This window comes from Mus musculus, chromosome 5 (genome assembly GCF_000001635.26).
Source record: "Mus musculus strain C57BL/6J chromosome 5, GRCm38.p6 C57BL/6J".
Classification (NCBI taxonomy): domain Eukaryota; kingdom Metazoa; phylum Chordata; class Mammalia; order Rodentia; family Muridae; genus Mus; species Mus musculus.
Genome location: NC_000071.6, coordinates 103,346,360 through 103,355,101, shown reverse-complemented (window position 1 = coordinate 103,355,101; position 8,742 = coordinate 103,346,360). Strand labels below are relative to the sequence as shown.

The following is an 8,742-nucleotide window of genomic DNA, read 5'->3' as shown; positions in this document are numbered from 1 at the left end:
TGTGCCTTGTGATATGATGGGAAGATACCTGTAAGGCATCCGGGACTCTCACATCCTAGGCAAGAACGTGTAGTTAGGATGATGAAACTATCAAGAGAACATTAAAGCTAAATGTTCCAAAGACTGGAACATTTGAACACTTCTTGTTACATTGTTGAGGGGCCATAAAGTATGGAAGACACTTGGTTATGCAGAGAACAAAAAAATGTGATGGGTGGTGTCTAGGAGAGGGCAGTGGTCAGAGCGCGTTTGTTAGTATGAAAGAGCAGCCTAGGAATAAGGCTTAGCTGTCGGTCCGAGTTGGTGTCTTACCTAGGGGACTGAAGCAGAGAAGTCACAAGTGTTGAGAGTAGCCTGGGCTGCAGAGCCAGATTTTGTCTTTATAAAGAATGCTGCATTTGCTATCCGTGGGGGATACACAGTGGATTATCTTCGCTGCTGGAGAGGGCTCGCTCTCTTAGGAGCACTGGGAGGCAGTGAGCTTGATCTGAGAGGCTGAGGCTGTGCAGTCCTTCCTCTCCTCCTGCCTCTCTCACCCCACGCAGGCGCCCACTGTCCTTGTGCCAGCTCTGGCTTTCGGGTGTGCTCACTCAGGCCTAGATGGTGATGATTTTGAATTTGGAAAGACAGGAATTGGACAATGCATGCGTGTGTTTCAGTTGGCTGGCACAGAAGAGTTCCTAAAGTTTCTGAGTGTGTTAAACAACAACAAGGACTAGGCTCTTAGCATTCCTGGACTGAAAACATACAAGATGATGAAGTATACTTTCAATTAATAAATATTTGTAAGTATCAGCATATTCAGGTCTTCTTAGTTTGTGTAGATTAATTGGCATGGTGTTGATTCAAAGATCCATTTGCATACCTTTAATGCCTAGGGAGGTTCATTTTGTGTGACTCCCTTCCTTCCTTCCTTCCTTCCTTCCTTCCTTCCTTCCTTCCTTCCTTCCTTCCTTCCTTCCTTCCTCCCTCCCTCCCTCCCTCCCTCCCTCCCTCCCTCTCTCCCTTCCTTCCTTTCTCCCTCCCTTCCTCCTTCCCTTCCTTCAACAAATATCGAGCATATACTAAATGCAACAAATTCTTCCATGGTCTAAGGAAACAACTATGAAAGAGACAAAGACCCTGTTGTCAGGGAGCCTGTGTTCTACTGGAGGCAACATAACATCCACGATGCTCTGACCTACCACGATAGTACTGAGACAGCTGTGGTACTTCCCATGGTCTTGTGCTGTGGAGAATAGACACAGTCTGGATACTCTGTGGAGATGTTACTTACATAGGCTGGAGAGACAGGCTTTCTAGAACAATGACAATGAGGACCTTTGAGTGCGACTAGCAGCTCTCAGGGGCACAGGGGGCGCTGTAAAACTCAGGAAGTGGGAGTTTACTTGCTGTCCTTTGGCTAAAGCAAGATGACCGGTGTAGCTAGAACAGGGACAATGATGCTACAAGATGAAGTTGGAGTGGGCAGGGATCCTTCCATATATCCTCAGCCATTGGAAGGCCCATTGGGAATTTTACCTTAAGAGAGAAAGGAAGAAGGTACTGAAAGATGATTTTAATGAGGATAGTGACCAAGCACCAGGATTGTTATGGTGTAGAAGACTGGGTGAGGAGAAAAGCAGGAGATTTCTAATCGCAGAAATCCAGGCTAGAGACTGGATCAGAATTACTGGGGATTGGCTGAATAAGATGATGTCTGGGACTCACCTCTGACATTTATGATAGGGAAGTTACAGAGGGGTGGTAATAACCAGGCTTTGAGGATTTACAAGAAGGGATGTAGGTGGCATTGTGTTATATGGAAATCACTTATTGGCGGTGGTAGATAGGAAGAATTAGGTCATATGAAAACAGCCCTGAGAGTAAGGAGACATATTAGGTGCCTAGTCCAACAGTCTGATGGAAGATTCTAGGAACTGAGTTAGAGAGCAAAGGTGGCTTTGGAAAGCCATTGAGGAGTTTGAATTGGAGCAACCAGAGCTTAAGGAATATAGGCCAAGAAGAGAGAGGTCAAGGTCAAGGTAAACGTTTGAACTTGTGTGGCTTGAATATTATGGATCTGTTAACAGAGCAGAGAAGATCAAGAGTGGAATGAGTTTGGGGAAGACACGCTTTTAGCTTTGGATGTCACAACTTTAAAGACCTGAACTGATTAACACCTTCAGATTGTTGCTCTCCAGTTATCTAACAGAAGTCTCTGTCTTGAGACTCCGAAGCACCTGATGAACTGGGACCTGGTGTCCTTGACACCTGTGTCCCAATCTCCCTAGGGTGAGCTTCTTTATTCTGTAGTGTAAGCTGATGATCCACCCACAACACGGGCCTCACGAAAGCCTTTTATTGTCTTTATGTCTAATGGGATGAGTTGGAAGTGTTGGTGTTAGTAAAAGTATCTTTCAGGATGGATGTGTAACATCCTGAACATCAGAGAGAAAAGGTGAACATTGAGATGTGAGCATCCTTTGATAACAAATCGAATAAGGAGTTTAAGAGAGGAAGGTGAAAAGAGAATATTGATTAGGGATTCTGGAGAACTCTGTTGTGGGAAGTTAAATTGAGGGAGGAACTGGGAGGTAGGAAAATAGGAGTGGGGAGATGGGATGTTGGGTGGGAATGGGGCAGGAGGGCAACTAAATAAGGTGGCCCTGTGCATTGCCTGATGATAGAGGTGTCTTGTGGGAGCTTTTAGCAAATATGTTTGATCACTAGAGTATAATGGATAATCTTATAGGTCACCAGGGAAACGGAGATTTCTGTTCGTCTTGTAAATCAAGAAATTGAAAAACCAAGAAGGAAGCTCAAGGACAGTTTTGTTTGAATCTGGGAGAAAGCCAGCAGGGCCAGAAAGCTGTAAATCTTGGCAGCTGCCTGGAGGAGGAGGCAGGCGCTGATGAAGAAAAGGAAAAGACATGCCTTTTGCAATGGAGGTGGGCAAGCACTGTGCAGCAGAAAGGCAGCACTGTCAGGGAAAGCAGGGATTCAGAGAAAGAAGGAGAAAGCCAAGTATGCGTTCATCTGAAGGAAAAAAGGTAGGGATAAGGGAAAGGAAGTAATTTGTGATCTGCTGAGTTAGGACCCAAAAAGCAGACATGCAGAAAACCAGTTGGCTCTGGCACTCCAGACGCGAGCATCTGAGGTGTCTGCATCATCTGTGAAGGGTGAGTGTAGTGTCCTCTCCCAGGGTCTCTAGGTGAATGAGGTCCAGGCTGATGGGATGGTGGGCTCCCTGCCTGGTGATCGGCTCAGCTGGATTAATTCTCAGAGGACAGTAATGTGTAATGTTTTGGGTTTCCACCAGGGTTGGAGGTAGAATTTGGGTTCTCCCCTCCCCACCAGGAAGAAGTAGCTTTCCCACAGCATGTTTCCACAAAACCCAGGAGCTTTCACCATCCTCAATGGCCTCTAAGTCTGCAGATATCTGTCTAGCTAACATTATACATGGTCAGTTTGACGGCAACTTCTCGGGAACAGGGTCCGAAGAACCACCTGTGGAGAGAATGAAGGGCAAGAAACACAAGGATGGACAGCAAGTCTGATTGATCAAGCTGTCAAGTTTTTATTGTTCCCAGGCAGGTTTTATACCCATAGAAGCAGGATATGGGGAGGGGGATGATGCAGAATCGCTTTGTTTCTGGGAGAATGCACCTGTTCCCCAAAGCAGGATATTGGCTAGGTAAAAAGTTCAGCAGGAGAAACAGAACAGAATGGGTTGCTAGGTACCTGTCCACAAGATCTATAGCTATTTGTTCTTAATTGGGGGTAACACTTTCCCACAGAGGCCTCAACTTTTTCCCACAGAAATCTCAACTAGGCTAGTATTTTTCCATCAAGGCCAAGACTTTGTAAGTAAGCACTTATGGCTGACAAGGCAGTTAACATTCAAACAGGGTCACTCCCAACAGAATATGATGTATTAAAAGTGCAGATTGATTTTAAGATATAAACCTTCCAAAATGCTGAATTGGGGAATATATCCTCAAATAGCAGAAATATACACAATTTGTCTCTAAACCATATATTTTAAAGCAGTGTGTGTGTGTGTGTGTGTGTGTGTGTGTGTATCTATGTGTATGTGTGTGTGTCTATATGTGTGTGCATGTGTATCTGTGTGTGTGTATCTGTGTATGTGTGTGTGTGTGTGTGTGTGTATCTGTGTGTATGTGTGTGTGTCTGTGTGTGTGTGTATGATGTGTCTGAGTGTCTGCACACACAAGAACATGCATGCCACAGCGTATGCCTGCAGGTCAGAGGACACCTTTTTCAGGACTGTTCTCTTCTCCTACCTTGTTGTAGAGCAGGCTATATATATATATATATATATATATATATATATATATATATATACTCCAGGCTAGCTGGCCTATAAGTTTCCAATAAATTCTAAGTCTTCACCTTCCAGCACACTGTGACAAGGAGACCCTCTAGTATAGGTTTCTGCCTCTCCATTGACTTTTCACATGGGATCTGGGGGTCAGATTCAGGTGGCAAGGGCTTTTACCCACTGAGCTAACTTCTGGCTCTCATTCCCAAGTCCTACAGAATATATCATTGAAATTTCCATAAAGATTAGGACCATGTTAACCTTGTGATTAGACATTATGAGGCCAGCGCTTGCAAGGAAACGCCTGAGATGTAAAGATGCAGTAAAGCTAAGGGGCCATGCACAAGATGCCACTGAGAACTAGTCAAAGCCAAGGGATGCGAGGATGAAGAGACTTGGAGGGCAGAGGAGTTTTTTTGAGAATTCTAAACAAGGGGAGGGGTAGAACACAGTTTCCCTTATCAGCTGGCTGGAGAGTCTTCCCACCGTAAGTCACAGAATATAAAGACAACTGTGTCAAAAGAGGAGGAAGAGGGGCGGTGAGTATCTTGAGGACACTCCAGTTGTGAATTATGGGTCAGTTGATAATCATACAGCAGTGTGTGCCTTATCACGGGGTGCAATGAGCCCAGGCCACTCCATTCTTCCTTTGGTACAGAGCTTACCATTTAGTTGTTTTAATTTCTTATGAAATTCATGTCACTATGGTAGTTTCAATAACCAAAGAGTAAAGTAAAACTTATTTCTTCCAAGTTGCATAGAGTTGCATATCACTGTCGAGTGACTCTTCACCCATATATTAGTGTGAAGATCTTCATGTGTTCACCAGAGATACCATGTTTTGACCTTTCCCGTGACCGTCTACTCAACTTACATTGTTAATATGAAGGGCTTTCACATGCTTATTACATGGGCAGAGCTTACTGTCCTGATAAGGAGATCCAAGAACTTGATTGGTAGAGGCGGCATCTATATTTTGGGTGGTTCACGGGTGTATATTTGAGCTAATGTGCACCCATAACTATTATGCTTGTGGCTGCAGGCTTTTCCCTCTGCATAGCTAATAAGGGTGGCTGGTGAGTCAGAGGGAAGGACCACCTTACTTGTCTTCATTGTCTTTCATCTTCGGCTCATTAAGTACGTTATAAACATCAATTAAGTGACTCATCACAACCCAGGTTGGAGAAAAGGGGGGTATTAGTATCCTTGTTGTGGGGAACCAAGCGTGGAGGGCTTAGGACAGGCAGATATTAAGTATATGGGACCAGTGATGGAATACATGTGCTCAAGGCTTCCTGGTGATGCAGGAGAAGTACAGGGTAGTTAATACAGGCTATCTGGGTCTGTAGAGGAATGTGAGCTTCAGGAAACATTGGGCCTTTTGTACAGTCACCACGAGAGATTAGGCCCTGGGCTGGAGCCCCTGCAGGGAAGAATGCATTCTTCTGCACCGGCTTTGCCTTGTTTTCTGATGAAGTGGGAAATCAGGTCATGCCCGAACTCATCTGGTTCCAGCAGAGCCCTGACTGCAACTAAGAGGTTCTACTTCTCCCCCCGAGAGGATTCAAACTGGTCTTATTGCGGTAACCTAATTTTTGGTTTTCTGAAGGTTTTCAGTAGTCATTCTGATACTATAAATCTTAAGGTTTACTGTCTTAGTTGACATTCCTGTGCCTTGACAAAACACCAAGGCCAAGACAGTGTGTGGAAGGAGGGGTTTATTTGGCTTGTGGTTCCAAAAGTCCACCAGGAAATGTAAGGCACAATGGTGGAGAGCACATGTCTTGAGCTTCAAGCGGGAAGCAGAAGAGAGCAAAGTGGGAATGGTGCACGGCTTTGAAACCGCTAAGTTCGCCCGCACTGGTATGTCTCCTACAGCAAGGCCACACCTCTAACCTGCTCCAAACACCAAGACAAATTGGTGTGGGAAGCCACATACGCCATTACAAGGTGGCACTGGCTACCGCTGGCCACCACCCATAAGTTTGGGTAAACAATCAATGTGCGCATGTGCAGTAGAGTTTTTTGCCGAGTCACTGCCTGGCCCGGGGCATGTAAATGAGATACTAAAAACATAACCAATCGGGTGTGGATATGTAAATGAGGTACTGAAAGCATAACCAATTGGGTGTAGACACGCCTCTCCTAGGCCTATATAAGCAGCGCCAGTTCAGGCTCAGGGTCTTTTCGCCTCTGCAATCAAGCTTTCCCAATAAACGTGTGCAGAAGGATCCTGTTGTGGCATCTCTCTTGCTGACGAGCCGGGTGCTCACAAACTGGGACCAAGAAACCAAAGTCAAGTGACAATTTCAGCCAAACCACCACAGAGGCTGAGGCAAGGAGACAGGGTTTGAGGCTAGCCTGTGCTACACAGTGACACTTGTAGCTCAGTGTCTCAAAAAACATTTTTTTTAAAAATTAAGAATACCTAATATCCTTTCAAACTATTTCAGAACAGTGAAATGAATAGAATGCTGTGCCTTAATCAAAGTTTACTAGGAGAACAAGACACAAAGAACTTATTAAATTAGCTTAAGTCAAAATAGTAATGGCAAGTCTCTGCTCTGTCCTTGAGGCAGGGTGGGTAGCTCAGCTCTTCCAATCTGTCCAAAGACCTGGAGTATTCCTGGAGAGTCGCTGGACCTCAGTCAACTTTGGAAGCCTGGAAACGTTGATCCTGTTTCCTAGCAAAGGAAGCAGTAGAAGCAGCAGTGAGCTAGATCAGCTTAGCAACAAGAGAAAAGGCACAAGCCGCATGCATGTGGTACGCATACATACTAGTAGGCAAACACTTGTACATGTGAAACACTAAAATAAAATCTAAACGAAAAGAAAGAAAAGAGTTTCCTTTAAAAACTGAAGAGGAGCCTTTCCTACTTGGGCCTGGCAGAATGTCTCCCGCAAAAAGGGCGGCGAGAAGAAGGGCTGTTCTGCCACCAATGAGGTGGTGACCAGAGAATACACCATCAACATTCACAAGCGCATCCATGGGGTGGGCTTCAAGAAGTGTGCTCCTCGGGCACTCAAGAAAATTCAGAAGTTTGCCATGAAGGAAATAGGGACTTCAGATGTGCACACTGCTACCAGGCTCAATAAATCTGTCTGGGCCAAGGGAATAAGGAGTGTTCTGTATCGCATTGGAGTATGTTAGTCCAGAAAACTTTTGGGATAGCATTGGAAATGTAAATGAGGAAAATACCTAATTAAAAAAAAAAAAGGAAGAGAAAGGCAAGATGGTGACTGGTTGGAACGGGTACCAAGAAGCAGTAAGAGTGGGGAATGATATTAATATTATAAAGTGCAGGGCTGGTGAGATGGCTCAGTGGGTAAAAGCACCCGACTGCTCTTCCGAAGGTCCAAAGTTCAAATCCCAGCAACCACATGGTGGCTCACAACCATCCGTAACGAGATCTGACGCCCTCTTCTGGAGTGTCTGAAGACAGCTACAGTGTACTTACATATAATAAATAAATAAATCTTTAAAACAAAAAAAAACCAAACAAACAAAAACAAAAAAACAAAAAAAAAAAAAACAACAAAAAAAAATAAAGTGCAATAGAGAAACTGTACGATAACTAACTATGGATCGAAGTTACTGATACTAAAAAGTGATGATGCTAACTAGTGGGATTTTTACCATTATATGCCATACACAATATCAAATTAAAACTGAACGTCATAAACAGGTTCATATATGTCACTTAAACTAAACAATCACTTTGAATGAGATGCTGATTTCAAGTCAGGAGTTATCTCAGTGTTTCAGACTTCTGTTACTGTCCAGGGATTGTCTCGGGGGTGGGAGGGGGGAGGCAAATCTTATCTAAAACCATCCAGAGCACGGTGAAGTACATTGCATTAGGGGCAAGCATCTTTCTACCCTAGGTCATGACAAACACTGGAGAGGACAGAGTGGTTTGCTCTAACTTGACTTGAAGTCCTGGCTGACAGCAGCTCCGACTCCAGCGTGTCAGCAACCTTGACCAAAGTTCAGATAAATTCAAGAGCCGGATTCAAGACAAATATGATCAGGGACTTACCATAACCAGACAGGCTTCCTCCAGCAGCAGATAGGAGCAAACACAGAGCCCCACAGACAGACATTGCACAGAGAGAAAGTCTAAACTGGAGACCTCAGTCAAACCCCTCCTCTCAGAGCTCAGGGAATCCCACAGAAGAGGAGGTGGAAGGGTGGACAGAATCAGTGTGGATGGAGAACGCTGGGAGAACTCTGCCCTCTGAATCAACAAAGCAGGGGATTGTGATCTCACAGAGACTGAGACCCGGCTCTGCAGCAGGTCCTCTACAGATACATCATGGCCTAGTGTTGTTATGGGACTCCCAACTGTGAGAATGGATGGGCCTCTGACTCCTGTGCCTGTTCTTGGGACCTTTTACTCCTGTTGATTTGCTGTGTC

General features: G+C 44.8%; 1 long non-coding RNA gene across 1 annotated transcript; it reads right to left on the bottom strand.

The window, feature by feature from the left end:
* Positions 1-6,802: 6,802 nt before the first annotated feature.
* Positions 6,803-8,504, bottom strand: 1700021F02Rik (RIKEN cDNA 1700021F02 gene). Its single transcript, NR_152117.1, has 2 exons — positions 8,365-8,504; positions 6,803-7,008 (listed from the first exon to the last, which is right to left on the bottom strand). It is a non-coding gene; the product is annotated as an RIKEN cDNA 1700021F02 gene (long non-coding RNA).
* Between the last annotated feature and the right edge of the window lie 238 nt (positions 8,505-8,742).